The following is a 20,003-nucleotide window of genomic DNA, read 5'->3' on the forward strand; positions in this document are numbered from 1 at the left end:
CCGATGGCTCAGGTTCCCTTTGAGTGTGGGGGGGGTCTCAGGTACTCTGCAAGTCGCTGTGAGGACCTCCATGCCTGTAGATTGTCTGCTAGGGAACGATTTGGAGAACTCCCCTTGGGGAAAGGTGGAGAAAACGACTCATCTGCGGATGGTGGGTCTACCCGACTGGGCGTGCGTGACCACACGGTCCATGGCAGCCAGTAGGGGTGTTGAAGAAGTCTTGGAGCCTGAAGGAGAGGCCCAGGAACCGGCCTTAGAGAGAAGGCGCAGGGGGCGCGGACAGCTGGCTCCCGAAATTCCCACGGCCCAGGAGGAAGCAGACCCCGAGGGGGATGCCCTGGAGCCTACCGGGGAACAGATCGCCGAACTGGGAGACTTGCCTGAGCTGACCCATTGGCAGCAAGAAGGGGGTCCCTCCACGGAGGAATTCTGCAAGGAGCAGAGAGAGTGCCCTTCTCTCGTGGGTATGCGGCGGCATCAGGCTGCAGACCAGGCCAATGGTGTTCAGTCTGGAAAACACTTGGTCTACTGGGAGAACGATCTCCTGCATTCAGAGCCTAAGGCTGCTGAACCTGGGTCAGCCCGTGTGCTGGTGGTACCCCAGAAGTTCAGAGCCTTCCTACTGGGTTTGGCTCATGATGTGCCGTTAGCAGGGCATCTGGGGATGGACAAGACCTATGACAGGCTTGTCACCCACTTTTACTGGCCCCAGATGCACCGGAGCTCAGACGCTCACTGTCGGACTTGCCAGACTTGCCAGGAAAGTGGTAAGTGCGGAGGGAAGAACAAGGCTCCCCTTCAACCATTCCCCGTCGTCAATACCCCATTCCAGCGAGTGGGAATTGACATTGTGGGGCCTCTGGACCCCAAGACAGCCATGGGCAACAGGTTCATCCTGGTCTTGGTGGACCATGCCACCCGGTACCCTGAAGCCATCCCTCTGAGGACAGTGACGGCCCCCGTGGTGGGACGAGCACTGATGGGAATTTTCTCACAAGTAGGATTCCCTCTAGAGGTGGTGTCTGACAGCTGCACCAATTTCATATCGAAATATATGAAGTCCCTTTGGCAAGAGTGTGGTGTAACGTACAAGTTCACCACCACTTACCACTCCCAAGGAAACGGGTTGGTTGAGAGATTCAACCGAACCTTGAAAGGCATGATTAAGGGCCTAGAAGGACCGATGAGGCGTAAGTGGGACTTCCTCTTACCATGTCTACTGTTTGCGTACCGAGAGGTGCCGCTGAAGTCGCTCGGGTTCAGTTCCTTTGAGCTTCTGTACGGGCACCCGGTCCGAGGACCTCTGAGTCTGGTTAGGGAAGGGTGGGAGCAATCTCCCAGGAAACCTCCCCAGAATGTATATAGCTACATGCTGGCCTTCCGAAACCAGACCAGGCGATTCAGACAATTTGCTGAGGCAAACCTGGAAGCCAGCCAGGAAGAGATGAAGCGGTGGTACGACCAGAATGCCACTCTGGTAGAGCTTCAACCTGGACAAAAGGTGTGGGTCTTGGCCCGGGTGGAGCCCTGTGCACTTCAGGATAAGCGGACGGGTCCATTCGAGTTTGTGGAGCGCAAGAGTCCTGTCACCTACCTGGTGAACTTGCAAACTCCCAGGAACCCTTTGAGGGTCCTACATGTTAACCGCCTTAAGCCCCACTTGGAGAGGTCCGAAGAGGGCATGCTGTTGGCAACCAATGACGGAATGGAAGAGGAGACCGAGCCCCTTCCTGACCTCTTGGTGGCCTCCGAGCGAGATGGGTCAGTGGATGGAGTTAACCTCTCACCCTCCCTGACCCCTGAGTGATTGCCTCCAGCTGCTGGGGCAATTCTCTGACTTGTTCTCCCTGGTTCCAGGAATCACAGATTGGTGCGTCCATGATGTGGACACGGGAGACAGTGTGCCGGTGAAGCACAAGGCTTACCGCGTGACTGACAGGGTACGAGCCTGCATCAAAGAGGAAGTCTCGAAGATGTTTGCTCTTGGGGTGATTGAGTCCTCCAGCAGTCCTTGGGCCAGCCCAGTGGTCTTGGTACCGAAGGCTGCGACGCCGGGAGCCACACCCGAACTACGGTTCAGTGTGGACTATCGAGGACTCAATTCGGTCACGAAGACTGACGCGCACCCCATCCCCAGAGCTGATGAGCTCATCGATCGGTTGGGGGCTGCCCGGTACCTCAGTACGTTTGACTTAACGTCTGGGTACTGGCAGATCGCCTTAACTGACGGGGCCAAAGAGAGGTCAGCGTTCTCAACCCCAGATGGGCACTACCAATTCCGGGTTATGCCCTTCGGGATGAAAAACGCCCCTGCCAACTTCCAGAGGTTGGTCAACCGGGTGTTGGTTGGACTGGACGCGTTCAGTGCCGCCTACCTGGACGACATCGCAGTGTTCAGCGGTACGTGGGAAGAACACTTGAGACACCTGTGGGAAGTGTTGGCGGCTCTACGCAAGGCAGGCCTCACGATCAAGGCCAGCAAGTGCCAGATCTGCAGGGTTCAGTGGTGTATTTGGGACACCAAGTTGGGAGCAGCCAGGTGGCGCCCCTTCAGCCCAAAGTTCAGACCATCCTGGCTAGGAAAGCCCCCAAGACCCAAACGGAGGTGAGGGCCTTCCTCAGACTCACCGGGTATTACAGGAGGTTCGTCAAGGGATACGGCACCATCGTTGCCCCCTTGACCGAGCTGACTTCGAAGAAGCAGCCCCGGAAAGTGATCTGGACTGACGCCTGTCAGGTAGCATTCGACACCCTGAAGACAGCCATGTGCACGGCGCCCGTGCTCCTGGCTCCTGATTTCTCCAAAGAGTTCTTAGTGCAGACAGACGCTTCAGAGCATGGGATTGGGGCTGTCCTTTCACAGATGACTGAGGAGGGTTGGGATCACCCTGTGGCCTTCATCAGTCGGAGGTTACTTCCACGGAAACAGAAGTGGAGTGCGATTGAGCGAGAAGCTTTCGCTGTGGTCTGGGCCCTGAAGAAGCTAAGACCCTACTTGTTTGGGTCTCACTTCTGAGTTCAGACAGACCACAGGCCCCTCAGATGGTGATGCAAATGAGGGGTGAGAACCCGAAACTGTTGAGGTGGTCCATTTCTCTACAGAGTATGGACTTTACGGTGGAACACCGCCCTGGCATAGACCACGCCAATGCTGGCGGTCTGTCAAGGTTTTTCCGCCTTAGTGATGAGGAACTCCTTGGGCAAGGGTAGTTCTCCCCACATTCCAGCTGGAGGAGACACGTGTTAGACCTGGCACCTTGGCGTGAGTCTTCCACTTTTTTGCTGATGTGCCTCAGATGTTTTGCTGGTGTTCGATGCTCAGGGCACTGCGCCACGGCCAATCCGGGCCGCAGTGCCAGTGCTCCCAATGTAAAGTGTATATGTAATTTATTTCCACAATTGGCTTATTTGGTTTACTGTCAGTCCCCAGTAAAGGGCACGAGGAGTGCCGGGGCTTGTAGATACAAATGCTGCTAGTGGGCCTGCAGCGCTGGTTGCGCCACCCACAGAAGCAGCTTCGTAAGATTTGTCTCGGGTCCGCCATTGCAGACCCCGCGTACAGTCCCGTACTGTCACGCTGACTACGCAAGTGCCCACACTTGCCAGTCCCTAAACCTTCCCTAACCTTCATGTCAGTCACCCCTATGGTAGGCCTACGGGCAGGGTGCATTGTAAGTGTAAGGTAGGACCAGCCTAGAGTGTGGCATGTCCTAGTAGTGAATTACCGCCCTTTTCGTTCTTCACTATTGAAGGGCTACCTGTTCTCTTAGGCCAGATGAGTTGTCGGAGCTATTACACGCTATAGTCCCAGCAGGCTCAGGGAACACGGTAGCACGTCGAGTTTAGTATGCCTGAACTCAGAATAATAAAATACTTCCTTTAGTAAGGCTTATTTTAATATCCTGTGTTTGCAAACGCTACTTTTAGAAAGTTAGCCTTTGCTCGCCTAACTCTTTAGCCCGCCTCTGCCAGGATGTGTATCTGCTGTCTGGGTTTGTGTGAGTGACAGGGCTGGGAGATTCCCAGGGACAGTTGGGCCCCCAGGTGGTAAATAGGGTGCTTACTCCAGGATGGGTGGGCGGAGTAGTCCTTGACTCTGAATAGGGTTGTGCTCCACCACCACAATGCTGGCTCCACCTCCTGCGGAGCATCTGATGTCTCTGCCCTGTGCCCTGAAAGAAGACGGCAGCGTCCTGTCAACAGAGTACTCCAAAACCGGTTTGAACCAGGCTCAGGCCCCCTGGCCTGCAAAGACAAAAGAAACGCAATATAAATATAGGAGCTCCGCTCCTTACAAATCAGATCCAGTTTTGACCACGACGAACCTCTGCCTGACTAGAAGGACCAAGAGAAGCTGAAGGACGGAAACCAGTCTCAATCCTGTAAGACTGGCCTGCAGTGGTGCCTTGCTGAGAACGGAGAGGAGAGGACCAGAGAGGACTTTGTGGACTTGTGCCTGAAACGATCTCCAAGGGCTTGATTGAGAGCTTGCCCCCTGAACGGAACCCCAGGACCAGTGGGTTCTATCTGCTTGTGCCCGTCTGCTGTTGGGCCTTAGTTCTTATTCCCTCGCCAGAGTTGTGACTCGGGTGCCTTCGCCCCCTCCCAGGTCGTGACAGCTCGGAGCCTGGTCGCCCCGCCGTAGAGAGCCCCGCTCATCCCTGAGTCGCTCTCCGCTTCAGTGCCGGGCCGCCCGCTCTCCTGTCACCTCGCCGCTAATGGAGCGCGCTGGGGGCCTCTCATCTTCTCCAGCCGGAATCTGCACGGAACGCATTCCATAGCCTCGGACGGTCCGTACATCGTAACGTACCCGACTGTCCGCTTTGCCCTCCTGCATACCAAGGCTCGTGCCGCACCTCAAGAAAGACCTCCCCGTACAGTGGTACCGGAAGCCTGGTGCTGCACCCGTCTGCTCGAGAACGCGACACCCCTCACAGATCCACGAGTACGACCCGGCGTGCTAAGAAGTAGTACGTCCCGCAGGCCTGAACGGCGCCTCGCCCCGTGAGCTGCATCAACCCCAGATCGCCGCAACCCTCCACAGTCTAGCTCCCCCACCTCACTCCTCGAGGGGGACCGAGCCGGAGAGATCCTCTGGAGAACCGTTGGCCTCGTCCGGAGTCTGCCCTCACCAGTAGCCGCGCCTGAAACGCCTTGGACTTCCACAAGCACTTGAACTCCGTCCCGAGTTCATATCGGATCCAGGGTCCGCAACGTTGTTATTTCCCTGCCGTCGTACCTTGCCGAACAACAAACATTTAAAGACTAAGCTTGCCTATTGTAATCTGGTGGCCTCAAATCGTAAACGTTATTTTGGTCTTGTGATAATCCTGCTTGAATCTATCTTTAATATAAAGTATACGTATTTTTGAAACAACCACACGACTGGTGTCCCTTTGTGGTGGGTCAGTGGGTTTACTGTGTGTGATCATGATTAATTTTTCAGGCCTTGGGTATATGGTATACCCCTCTGCTAGGACTTATCGGTAAACTAAATATGCCAATCAGGTATGAGCCAAAGGTATCATGTTTAGTGGTGTGAGCACAAGCACAGTAGCACTGGCTAAAAGTGGCAATGTGCATAACATCCTAAGGCCAACAAAAACGATTGTCAGCAAAAATGGAGGGAACAAGGCAAAAACGTTGGGGGAAGACCACCATAAGGCTGACAGGACTAACATTTAGGCAGAGGACTATCAACATATAAAATAAGATTGCGGGAGAATGGGACTTCTGAAAATTCTGTTCTAGCTGAACAGTTGGTAATTATCACAGCATCTTAAAGAAAGCATTAGGTGTAGAATGAGCTGGATTAAATGAGCATTCTTTCCTTGGGCCACCAGTCTGCCATGGCTGAACCTCATTGGAGGTTGGCTTATGCTTTTCTAAGCATACAGTGAAATGAGCCATTTATGCAGCATCGTGTTTCTATCCTTGGTGGATACTGTAGGACTACAGAAGCATTGTCAGTTATGGCAATTAATATATTTGTCTAATCATTCTGTGGTATATGCTATGATATCACTTCCTGAATTAGGCAATGATGTCTGAAGTGTTTCATAACGCATGATCATCTAGGGTAGACTTATGTTAAATTGCACCAATTTAGATTTGTAGATACCATTCGATTTATACTAAATGTAATGTTATATGTTTCTATGTATTCTTCTCATGTTTTGTGTTAGGAATTGCTTGATAGGTTGTATTTCCACAAATAAATAGATAGAGTCAATATAATGCATCACTTAACACAGTCCAGCTTAAATACTCCAACTGTCATACCCGTCGTAGGTTTCAAAAGAGAGATGGTATTTCATTTACAATATACAAGACTAATGTCTAACTATCCAGCAGGTCCAAAGTAAAAAAAATATCCTTTCTTTGGGACATCACTACACCACAATAAAAAGGCCACTTTTAAATTTGACGGTGCCTGGTACGTTCTTGAAATTAGCAATGTGTTTGTCCAGTTCGGGGGCAGAGTTGCTAACAATTTGTGCCATTCTTTGTCGGCGCAAAATCTTGATATGGCGTTTGCTTTCCATCACTGAAAAGTAGATCTCAAGAAATGCAAAGTAGTGCTAGTGCTGCTTGGAATTGATCACGTCAAGTTAACATCTCATGGGTGTTACCACGCTATCAGCAATGGGTTTTGATAGACATACCTTTGTGTCAAAAATGGTTTGGTGACAAAATGGTACACATGGCTTTGCACCAAAAGATAACTCTTCTTCAAGGCACGCTTTAAAAAAATGAGACATTTTTTCGTTTCTCAAAATGTTTCTAACATTGTATAGTGCTTTACTGTACAGCACTCATCCAGTGTGGCAAAAGTTTTAAACTTTGTTTAAGCATAGTATTTCGAATTGGAAGGGTAGCCTCCCAGCCCAAAAATCAATGCTAGGCATCACACATACACACACACGCACACACACACACACACACATATCCTTGCGCTATAGTGCAAGGGTGTGTGTGTGTTGGGGGGGGCACTAGCCAGACTCAAGGAGCACTGGTGTAGGAAGAAAGAGATACAGCACCATATGTTATTAGATATGGATCTGTTCTGCTCTTTCCCTCTCGTGCACTGCAGCACAGCAAATGTGGCTGCTGCGCTGCACAAAATGCTGGTAAATCTATCCCATGGCATTGCATTACATGTGTTTCTGCAATATTCTGTTCATAGCATATTGTCAGATAAAACCCTAAAATTAATTTAACTATTTCACTATTAAGGCCCTCAGTATATGTTTGCTTGATTTACGTGCAGAGGTATCAGGGAGCCCCTTTCCGTATACTTTTACCAGGTGAAAACTTACACCAGCTACAATTGGGACCGGTATTCCTGCACACAGTAATCTCAGCCAGAATGATGTCCTTCTGCGGATACCGCTCCAGCCCACACATATTGGGGGCTTCAATATTCTAGGTGAATATAAAAAATATACCTCCCTTCAACAGAAGCATAGTCCTGTCTGTTGCTTATCCAGGATAATTGCAGAAATCACATTTACAGTTTTTGAATGAGCAGGTTTGTCAAAAGCTGGGCCGTGATATTGCAGTGCATTCTTGGATGGAACAGACAGGCTCCTACTTGAATCATGTGCAAAGGTGTTCATGAGAACAGGACAACCACAGTGCTGTGAAAGAGGTAATCGACTTCTGAAAGTTAGACAGAATGAAGGATTTTCTGTTTTCAATGCAGAATATAATTATAGCCTCCATTCTCTTAGAAATGAGTTTATTTTCATGTGGTTCAGTGGAAGCTGCTCCCCCTATGGAGGCATGTTGAAACGTGCATCAGTGAAGATGCTGGTTCTATACAAGCTAACATGAGAATTTCACTTGAGCAGCAGTAATATATCTGAGGATATGGTGTATGCATTCATTCATATGTAATCCCATTCAGAAGGGATAATCTCATCCATGCATTCACAATTTACCACACAAGAATACATTTCAGTCACAGCACCTGAGCAGAAGGAATTACATAAAGGAAGATACATTTTCATTGTTCCTTTCTGCTGATAGAAAAATTGTTTTTAGAATGTCTTACGGGCGTTGTAGAAACAAGCAAACATTCAGTTTTCTCCACATAAGTTTGTCTGCAGCAGATGTTTAACAAATTTGCATGACAGTTTCCATTCAAACAGTGTATGCGGCGAATTAGTTGCAGCATATCAAGTTTGTACTCCCCTCCTCAGATGAGTCCTGAGGAGGGGAGTACATACAAGTAATGACCTTAAAGTGCCTTTTACATTATATAATGCTTTCTGCTGCAGGAAAACTCTACAGAACAGAACTACATCAAAGTTAGCATGGAACTAGAAGTATCTTTTCTTGGCTTAGTGTAAATTAATTTAGTAGGTTTAGAGAAATTTGCATTAGAAAAGGTGTCAGATGTTGTTCGAAGGATATACACAGACCTAGATCCTCAAATCCTCCTAGAATAATGCGTTTGAAAAATATGCAAATAAGATGGAAAACAGAATTGTTTTTTCCTTCGTCCAGTGCAGGATTCATGGAACCTCAGAGCATTCGAGGATTGAGGCATTGTGACTGGCTGGTAGCAATTGGAAATTATTTTTGTGGGAGGCATCCATCGATGCCAGTGCACCAAGCCTTGCATCAAGAACAAAAGTGACAGAGGTGTACGGGGTATATGGGGACTGGGAAAAATCTCCTGACCGCAGAAATGTTGTGTGAGCCCCACCGTCCTACGTCCTGACTAAAAGTGACAGATGGTGTATAAGCAGGCTGTGAAATCCAGCACCCACAGGCATCATGTGGTGGGGGAAGGAGGTCTCACAGTAGCAGATAATGTTTGTTTTTCTTAAAGGATTTACATATCGAAATTCAAGTGTACAGATTTACAAATGTGAGAGTAGATCTGGAATTATTTTTGAAAAATTAATTTCTTTTTCTTCTGGAAGAAGTTGAAACAACATAAAAGTAGATAATACAATTAGTACCGGCAAAGCCTACACCCACTGTGCATTGTGGAACCTAAGGCTGGCTTAGGTCTTTGCACAAAGGCCTCACTGCATTGCCAACCAATGTGCCCATCTTGTTTACTAAGCTTGGTCAAAGTTTGTGCACAGATAGTTCAGTGGCACAAATGCTGGAAATAATCTGCAGCCCATAGCGTGTTTCCAGAGTGGGCTGTGCACTACCAAAGGTCACTTGCAGCTGGTTCAGTTCCCTGCACTCAATGACCACTACAAATTGCTCAGTGCATGCATGTCTGCTACACAATTTAGCTGGAGTTGTGTACGCAGCCATCCCTGCTATGCAATTCCAAAGGTTGTGTGCAACAGGAATTGGATATGCACGAGGTTGGGTTTAGTGATTGGTAAAAGGTCAGGAACTGCACATAGCCAAGGGCCATGTACAGTCATAGTTGGATGAGCTACAGGTGAGGGGTAGGGTAGGGACTAAGGCCATATGCAACCAGATGTGCATCTATGTGTGAAACGGTGCAAATTCTTGCAGCATTTCATGCCCTGTGTGTCCAATTCCTTCTCTAAAAGTCTGAAACCCGTGCAAAGTGTGGGTTTGAGTCAAAAAAGTTGCTTGACATATATCATCAACAGCCCCAAAAATATAAAAACTCTTTTAAAGGTAAGTTATGGTTTATTCTGCCTATATGACATAAGCTTATGTTTAAAAATCTTTAGTTAAGGTCTCCTTCTAAGCCCTTTGCCTCGCCAGCATTTCATTTTGAGCAAACTAACCTCTCTTATTGGACGGCCACGTCAGTAACTTATATGGGCATCAAGTTAGCACATGCCCCTTTTCAGATAGGAAACCTTGATTACATCCGGCTATTGCCTGATATTAAACAAGACTCACTGTCTTGGCAAATACAGTACTTTTCATGGTTGGGTAGAGATGCACTATCAAGATGAACATGTTCCAAAGAATCTTTTTCAAACTGTCCCACTGGCTGATCCTGTCACTGTTTTTGAAACAATTAGAAGCAACAATTAATACATTTATGTGGCAAGGAAAAGCTCAGAGAATAGCAATCAAAAGGCTATACCGACCAGCCCAACAAGGTGGTCTGAAAATACCTATACGCTCTCCTATTATAGGGCCGCTCCCCTGAGATACATGGTAGGCTGTGGAAATGTGGAAACAGCCAAACAATGGTGCCATACAGACAAACAAACTGTGGCGACTCCCAGATAGCAGGTCCTTTGTATAGGCAAGGCGCAAAGACAGTCGGACCAGTACTCATCGCTTGTCACGAAGGTTAGATTGGTAATATGGGATAAGGTGGTTTGAACGCTGGGGCTGTCATTGTAACCATACACATACACGGCTATCTATTTAAACACAGATTTTATGCAAGCCACCAACAAACATGCATTTCACAACAAGTGGACCAGAAGATGTGTCATAAGTGGGTCTTTGTTCCACACTGGTCAGATAAAATCCCTTGACGACCTGAGGAAGCAATACAAGTTAACCAAGAAGGAGTACTTTCCATATATGCAAATGCGCCATTCGGTCCTCCATCTACAAATCAAACAAGGTGCCTACTGATCACTAACACAAAATGATAAATGGCTGAAACATGGCTACCGTGAGCTCCATCTAATCCCAGCAATTTCCATGATACTTACTATAACCATCCACGCAGGGGAGACCCGGGGCCAAAAAACAATGGGAATCAGATTTGAGGGTACAGATATCATTGAAAGAATGGGAATGTATGTTCGATAGAGCTAGAGCATAATAAGATACCCAGGGTAAGGCAATAAAATATCTTAACACACTGGTACCGTACTCCAGATAAAAATGCAAAATGGAACAGACAAACATAAGTCGGCTGCTGAAGAGGTTGTGGGGTCACAGTCTGTTGCATCTCTTATGGTCATGTCCTGAACCACATAGATACTGGAAGACAATACTTGAGGAGACTGATAAAGCTTTTTTAATTCAGGACCTGATTTAGGTCTTGGTGGACAGGTTAAGCCTTCACAACTGTGACAGATATCCTGTCTGCCGAAACATAAATCCCATTTGATATAATGGAATTTTAATTTAGGCAGATAGGATATTTGTCACAGTTGTGATGGAGTAACCAGTCCGCCATTATCTAAATCAGGCCCTCAGTTACCCAGGGACCCGGGAGGGGTGAAATTGGGTATGCAATACAAGTGTGGTAGATCCCACAATTCGTTATGGGGTAAACAGTGAGCAATGTCAACTATCACAGCACTGCACTGCACTGACAGCAATCTTCCCACTATGAGGATAATGGAAGGTACCCATATTAACTGATTGGTTGACTAGAGTAAGAGAAATACCTGCAATGGAAAAGATCACACAGTCATTTGAACACAATCATCAGAAACATATGACATAGATTGGGCCCGCTGATCTTGATACTCTCCTAAGAATATAGGGCCAGATGTAGGTAGAACTTATTTACCGATTCTTAATTACCGAATTTTACCGATTCGGTAATTAAGAATCGGTAAATAAGAAGGGGGGTATGTAGGAACATCCAGATGTTCCATTTACCGAATCGGTAAATATCTGTATTTACCGATTCGGTAAATACTGACCGGTAATGCTCCATTCATTCCTATGGGCTTTGAAGCCCATAGGAATGAATGGGGCATTACCGGTCGGTATTTACCGAATCGGTAAATACCGATTTTGACAAGGGTGCAGGGGGTGTCACTTTGACACCCTCTAGCACCCCCAAAAAAGGTTCAATCAATCAATCAATCAATCAATGCATTTGTATAGCGCACTACTCACCCGGAGGGTCTCAAGGCGCTGGGGGGAGGGGGTCCGCTACTGCTCGAACAGCCAGGTCTTGAGCTGCTTCCTGAAGGCAAGGTGGTCCTGGGTCAGGCGGAGGTGGGTCGGAAGGGAGTTCCAAGTCTTGGCGGCCAGGTAGGAGAAGGACCTTCCTCCTGTGGTGGCTCTTCGGATGCGGGGGACGGCGGCGAGGGCGTGGCTGGTCGATCGAAGCTGGCGTTTGGGAGCGTAGAAGTTGAGGCGGCTGTTGAGGTATCCTGGTCCTTGGTTGTGTAGGGCTTTGTGTGCGTGGGTGAGGAGCCGGAAGGTGATTCTCTTGTTGACCGGGAGCCAGTGCAGGTCTCTCAGGTGTCCGGAGATGTGGCTGCGGCGGGGGATGTCCAGGATGAGTCGTGCTGAGGTGTTCTGGATCCGCTGGAGTCTCTTCTGGAGTTTGGCGGTGGTTCTGGCGTAGAGGGAGTTGCCGTAGTCCAGACGGCTGGTGACGAGGGCCTGGGTGACCGTCTTCCTGGTCTCGGTGGGGATCCATCGGAAGATCTTGCGTAGCATGCGCAGGATGTTGAAGCACGACGAGGAGACGGCGTTGACTTGTCTGGTCATGGAGAGGGAGGAGTCCAGGATGAAGCCCAGGTTGCGTGCGTGGTCAGTTGGTTTGGGTGCGCTGCCCAGGGCGGGGGGCCACCAGGAGTCATCCCAGGCAGAGGGTGAGGATCCCAGGATGAGGACTTCCGTCTTGTCCGAGTTCAGTTTCAGGCGGCTGTTCGACATCCATTTGGCTACGTCTGTCATCCCTTCGTGCAGGTTGGCTCTGGCTCTGGCGGTGGCCATGTGGTTCGGGGGCCATGTGGCAGGTCTGCCTGTCATATGGCACAGGTGTGCATGCACACATGTGCATGCACACCTGAATCGGTATTTTACCATCAAATTGAATTTGATGGTAAAATACCGAATTTGTAGGTCTTGTGGGAAGAGTCCCACCTACATCTCAATTTTACCGATTCTGTAAAAATACCAGTCGGTAAATTTACCGACCGGTATATTTAACGAATCGGTAAAATTACCGAAATGGCCTGTTGCAATCCCTCTACATCTCAAAAGCCAAATACCGGTCGGTAACGGCCGAAATCGGCCGTTACCGACCGGTATTTGGCTACCTACATCTGGGCCATAGACTCTTGCAATGTCCCCTATCTTTAAAAGTGTTGCATCTCATACCCTCGGAACAGTCATAGACCAATCATTGGAGCAAATTGCAGTCACCCAATCAATCGCCTGGAATTTACTTTCTTCAAAGGTGCTATAATGTTATGTCCTTTTGTAATCCACAGGAGGTTAGTTGACGGACGGGGCGGTCACATGAATTGACAAGTCCATGGGTTACTGTTCCTCGCCGAACAACGGGTGTAACCAAATTATTTATTATCAATGTTAATAAAGAAGTTTAAACCATAAAAATCAACAGCTGAAGTTGTTATGGTTACTAAACAGTACGGAAAATCCTCACTAATTCACCAGTTGTATATATGTAGCAGACCATAGCTCATACCTTCACCATGTGCACAATAAATCGAACTCCATATGCAAGTCTGCCTCAAAAGAAATGAGTGTTGGCATGCATAAAATACATCTTGAAGTCCTACTTTCTCGTCTTGAAAACGGAATATGATTATTAGGACTATTTTACATTTCTGAGCATGATTGAAGGCCAACGTTAACCTCTTCGACGCTCATGACAAGCTCAGCTCGTCATGAGGTACAGTGGAGCTGTGCTCATGATGAGCTGGGCTCGTCATAACGGCCGCGGAACGCCCACGCGTGGCTAATTCCCCTCCGCTGCCGGCGTTCCACAGGAGTTGGAGGAGTCATGATGAGCTCAGCTCAGGGCCGGACTGGGAACCAAAACCGACCCTGGTAAAGTACTCGGCCACAACCCCCTGGAGAAGTGTGGCTCAGGGGTTAGAGGCAGCAGACCCGGAAGCTGAGATCGGTCCTGGACCAGGGTTCAATTCTCCGCCTCGGCAGATCTTGGGCTAAAAATTCCACGGACTCGATAATTCTCGCCCCGGTGCCTCCTCGACTCACGGGTTCACACTCTGCGACTCTGGGCAATAGCTTGCTTAATCTCCACAACGGCCCCTCGCGGCGGGATGCCTGACTTTCACCTTGTGGATACCCTGCTATCTCACAGGGGAATACCAGGAAGGGTTCCCTAAGCAAGCGCCGGGAAACCCACTGCGGGTAGCTGTGCGCTATATAAGCTCAACTACATTTACATTTACATTTACAACCCCCCATCGGGGGGGTTGTGAGTGCCGCCGAGCTCTTTGCCAGGGCCGGTTTTCGATTTTTTACAGGGCCGATTTTGCAAAAACGGTCCTGTAACAAAAACGGCCCCAGGCACAACTCCGCTGTGCAGCATGGCGAGCTCAGCTCATCATGAGCACCGCGGGGCGCGGCCCCCCTCCCCCCATGCAGCGGGGGAATTAGCCCCGCGGCGAAGTGGTTAAAAACACACTAACATTTTCTAGGGGATATATTCCTGATTTACTTCCCTTTGTGCTCTTTTGAAGCACTGAATAAACATCAAAGTTAACATGAGGCCATTTTTTTGCAAAGTAACATTTCTTTGATACATGCTCTTGATTCTGTTACATGTATCTCTTGGCTGCACAACGTTCTGCCAGCAGGAAATCTGACCTGTCTAAAATACACAGGGCCTTATTTATGAGCCCATGTGTCACTTTTGGGCCGCCGATGCGTCACTTTTTGGTACTCAGCTGCGGCATAAAAAATGCACCATGTTGCGCCATATTTACGAAGTGACACATCTAGGCAGAAGCGTCACTTCGTAAACCCCTGAGCTACATTATACCTGCATCAGGTATAATGTATGCAGGGTTGATGTTCCCCCGCAAGAAAGGGTTTGAGGAGTGGTGCAGTGAAATCTCTAAGATTTCACTACACTACTTCTAGGATGCCAATGGATCAAAACCTTACGCCTTCCTCATGACAGGCGTAAGGGTGACTCAGGCCCTTTCACACGGGGTAAGCCCCATGTGAAAAGACACATTGCTGGAGTTGCGTCTGTTTTCAGACACTCCCCAGCAATGCGCCACTTTTGCGCTGATAGATATATCAGTAACACTGACGTATCTGTCATTCCTTGCGACATGTTGAATCATACAGTAAATATGATGCAAGGAGGGCACACTGAGAAGTGTTGCCTCGCTACTTTCACGCAATGATGCAACACTTCTCATAAATGAGGCCCACAGAATTTAGTCTAAAAAATGCAGCAATAATCTGTTGCATAATGAGCAGGATGGGTGTGGAAGAACAGCTGCCTGGTGGGTGTGAGACCCGCCAGGGCATGTGTCTGTCACTCGCCAAAGGCGATGAGTTGAGAGTTATGCTCCCTCTACACACCTACGGATGCTCTAGACAATGGCTCAAACCTGCATGACCTTCATAGAAAATCCATAAATTATCCTACAAAGTCATGCAGGCCACATTCATGTACAAATCACTTAATTATGTTACTATTTGCACAGTAACCCTGATGCCTTGTTTAATAAAGATTGCATTGATTCAAAAAGCAATTAAACGGTTCTAAAAAAAACAAGTATTAAAGAATGAGCACGAAAGGACTGACAGTGGTCAAAACAAATACACTTGGTTTAATTTCAACTATGTTTAGACTGCTTGGGTAGAATAAAGCAAAATAATACGAATTGATGCAAGTAAGCCTGCCATAAACTGACAAGCTAGACAGAGATTCCACCCGCCCCTGACTTCGCTTGGGGTCATGAACCCCTATCAAGCCATTCCATCTCCAAAGGAGCAACTTACAATTTTTTGATTGGGTCATACATATTGCATTGGCGAAAATGAAATCATAATAGATCCTGGAGCAGTAACAAGCTTGTGTATATACCTGCTTTTAAAGCCAATGGCTTTGCATCCAAATCATTTTTAAAATGACACGGTTGTCAATGTGTTTTACGTCTTATGGCATCCCTGCTACACAAATAGTTTAACAAAAAAGGAGCTCAGGGATAAATTTGGGGAACTTTGGGCATCCTAGTCAATCTAGCCACTGACTACTCCGTAGGTGTAAACACTTTGATCCTGGCAGGGAATGGGTCTAAGAGACTGTTGAATTTCTTGTTACTATCTGAAAATCCAAATAATGGTGATTTAGTTGCAACAGAAAGGCTAGGGCTTCAAACACATTTGTTGGCAAGAAGGAAGGTGAACGAAGCACATCCTAGCTCTTTGTGTGCAGGGGGAAAATCTGGAAGACTCATAAATTCAGTTGGTGGGAGATCCTTAAAAAAAGACTGTTGTTGCTGTGGAAGGCGTTACAAGAGTCAAGTTACAGATCTGTAAATAAAGAAGCACAGAGAGTACTATAAGAAGCTCTGCATTTCACCAGTCAGTTCTGTTTTTACTGCTGGAACTCTGAGGATTTTCTGGAGGAAGAGCTGAAGTGAGGTTAGGGTTTCAGTAGAGGTCATATGCTTCTTGTAGGTCTACTTCTAATCCACAGACCTGTTCTTGCCAATGTCATCATCGGGTCCTGTTAGTGGCCCCCGGGCTCACTGTGAAGACCATTACTCTGCACAGGGCTGCTGTACTGCATTTAAGCTTAGAAAAGGGTGTCCCTAATGTGCTGAGCGTTAGTTACATGATTTTCATTTCATAACAGCCCATTCCTTGCCACTGACCAATGTGCAGTCGGTGAGTAGATGTGAGGAGAGTAACAGGGGTTCAAGTCTTAAGTAGTAAAGTACAGCCATCCACATTCCAAGCTTTGCACATCAACCAATGAGCCAATTGCCATATGTTTATGGGCACTATAGAATGAGAGCAACTTTATTTCTTACCATACAATGCTGCTCTTCGTTCCACTTGCCTACTTCAAAGTGCGCTTGTTCTCAGATGCGCTCACAATGAAATGGATATTGTTATTTTGTACAGCCAATGAACTGCACCCCCTGACCCAGTGATGCAAACAGATTTCAGATGTCAGTCAGCTCTGGACAACACTACAGTTGCATTTTCATCATCAAGCATTGTAAAATGATCTGCCAGTGGTGACCCCTCCAGTTACTGCTGGTAGATGCAGAATTTGTGGTGGTTGTTGTTACTCTAGTTCTACAGATTGTTATAGATAAGGGCCCACTACTGTTTTTAGCCTCAACATCCTGCACTCCTTTGAACCCCAGTCTTCCTCTCTCCTCTATGTGGACTCAGCAAGTGAAGCAACAACATGCTGTCACTTACACCGTCTGACCAGTGAAAAATATAGTGGTTGACCTGTGGGCCTGACTCAAAATGATATTGACACCGACATCAGAGCAGTGCCTGAAGAGTGGTGGTCCTTTGCCCACTCTCTGTAGTTGTGTGGGCTGATTGAAAGAGTGAATGATTCTCCAATAGGCCCACTCTGCGCTATTATTATTTTATTATGTTATGCAATATTTCATGTTTACAAAAGGTCTGGAGAAACAACTACTACTGAATTCTTACCAGAAACAAAAATTCTATTTTGAGTAACACATACAATATTGCCCTTCTATTACTGTCTTGGGATTGATATTACAAGTACAAACCACTTACTCATTGGCATTGCAGTTTATGATGTTTCCTGAATGAGTTGATGTAAAAAAGATTATTATAATGTGGTACCACTTTAGTACCCGCTATAAACACATGATTGGCTGCTTTCATTGCCAAGAAAAGATATTTGAAAATCTTATTTCACAGGGATGTCATAGCCATAATTTGTTTTCCGTAATTCATGTAAAGCACTCCTTTGAAATATGGATTGAATGATATCATCAGTGATGTGCGAGGTAAACAATAGTAGATTGCAGTACTATAATAACGCTTATCCGTTGTTTGTAATGCTGACACATATATCGTAACTTTGAATTATGCTCCTTATTTCCATTGAGGGGATCCGGTGACATAATAATCTATGAAGCCCACAGCTGAGTGGAATATAACCCTAGATGGCATGGTAGGTAATGTGTTTATCCACCCCGTCCCTTCAGATCCAGATAAGTAGCTTGTGGACTGTGACTCCCTTGTCATGCCCGGGGTTGACTCGGATCTACTCCTCGTTATCCCTCCTGCTCCTGCCTCAGGCTCGAGGGGTGAAATGTGCTGGTCTAGAGTTCTTTGGAAGGATGGCATCAACGTTGAAATGGGCAAGGGGACTGTTCCTATCCTCTCTAGGGTTCAGGGAATTTCCCTGCTTATTTTCCTGGGTTCAAGGTCAAATTGGCATCAGACACCTGTAGCCCGTCCATTGCTGAAAAAATATTCCCCACAGTAGTTGCCTCAGTATTTGCCTTTATGGGTGGAGCTTTAGCAGGCTGTGATTCATTTCTCCCCATTCAATGCAGGCTGGTAGGGCGAGTCAGAGGGATTCTAGGACCACTTCTTCTGGCCTTGGCAAACCTCCTGCTCAAATAGCGGCATAGAGAATGCCACACAAAGCCCCTTGTGATTCTCCGTAGCCCCCGCAAGTAACCTTGACCCGGAAAAGAGGAATGAAACAGTGTTGCAGCAAGAGACACAAAATCTCTGCTAAAGACTTTTCTCTAGTAACATTGTAGTCAGGGCCGTTTAACTGCAAATGTCTGCTATGAGCACAGAGCTGTAGCTGTTCTGGGCTCTGTCTCGCCTTGGGCCAGATGCCAGCCACTTTGTTCCCTACAGCATGGCAGAGTCACAGACCAATGCCTCCTATGGCCAAGAGAACCTCCTCACAGCTCATCCAGTACAACTCCCAGGATAAGAGGAGAAGTGATGAGGCCGCACCCAATGGCCTGCTCCATCCAGCTGCCACTGTCTGTAATATCAGTCCCTCCAAAGCCACTCGATCCTGCTGCCTGCACCGCACATCAGACCTTTGATCAAGCCAGTGGCTCCTAACTCTCCTAGGGTTCAGTAATCACAGCCAAGATGTGCAGAGGTAGTTAACGCTAGCCTCCATTGAGCCATTGGCAATTTTAGTCCTGGGGGAGGCTCAGAAGCGGTATGCGTCCTTACACAACTGGCCCATGCCACCATCTTGATTCCCAGCCAATCTGCGCAATATCTTCACTTTTTTTTCATTATCAGACTCTGGGACTCCTACAGGTTGGAATAATGGTAATGTGCAGAACCCCAAAGCTTAATGGTCTCCCAGAATCACAAGTAAACAGGGATGACCAGTGCTAAGTACCGGCGGGTCAGCAGCTATGGTTGGTTTTTCCAGAACTTCCCATATAGCTGATTTTGTCACAATGGCCTTCTCCAACTGGGTTCTGGATCTATCAACATCGGCTTCCGCAACTGCATCTGATAATGAGCTCCTGTGGGACCCTGATAGCATAGAACTTGCCCCCACAAATGTCACTCCCTCGGTCTCAGAGATTGCCATCTCCTCAACTGCTCCTACAAGTTTCCCTTTCACACCTGATGCTCTGCCTGGGTGTCAGCATCTAATGAGTGCGGACTACAATCAGGCTGGCTCTAAAACACTATCTGCTATTTTTGATCTTGAAAAGCAACACCTGGAAGAGTACCCCAAGGATTTCCTGGCGTTAAAATCAGCACATCTAAAGACATGAATCTTTCTGAGGAAGTTTTAAAAAAGAATATGAATATTCTTTACATTGGCATTGGCAAGGTAGAAACAGCTCAGAGGGCTCTGCAAACTGCTGTTGAGGAAATCAAATCATCCTCTCTGCAACATGAATCCCAGCAGATGACTCTTTTATCCATGCTGGAGGATCTGGAGAACGACTGTCATCAGATCAACCTCAGAGTCTTCGGCATCCCTGAAAGAACAGAAGGGGATGATCCACAGAGATATATAGTCTGCCTGTTCAGGGAGACTTTTCAGGCGTTGCCCAATTAGGATATGGACAAAGTGATTCAAAGAGAGTATAGGTTTCACTTTTGCCCACCTAAGGGAGGCAGAGCTGCTCGCTACTCACAGACTATTTTGATTTATGTTGGTAACTTTATTTTGTGACAGGAGATGTTCTGTGTGGCCCAACCTAGCTCTCCAATCAAAGCCTGTGAAGTACAGTTCTTCTTCCGCTCAAACTTCTGTCATGAGACTGTTGTTCAACGATGGCATCTCTGAAAACAGATCCCTGCTCTTTTAAAACTGGGGCCTACAGTTTCACTAATGAAGCATGCTACGTTACAAAATAAGCATGAAG

The sequence above is a fragment of the Lissotriton helveticus genome, chromosome 5_1, assembly GCF_964261635.1.
Source record: "Lissotriton helveticus chromosome 5_1, aLisHel1.1, whole genome shotgun sequence".
NCBI lineage: Eukaryota > Metazoa > Chordata > Amphibia > Caudata > Salamandridae > Lissotriton > Lissotriton helveticus.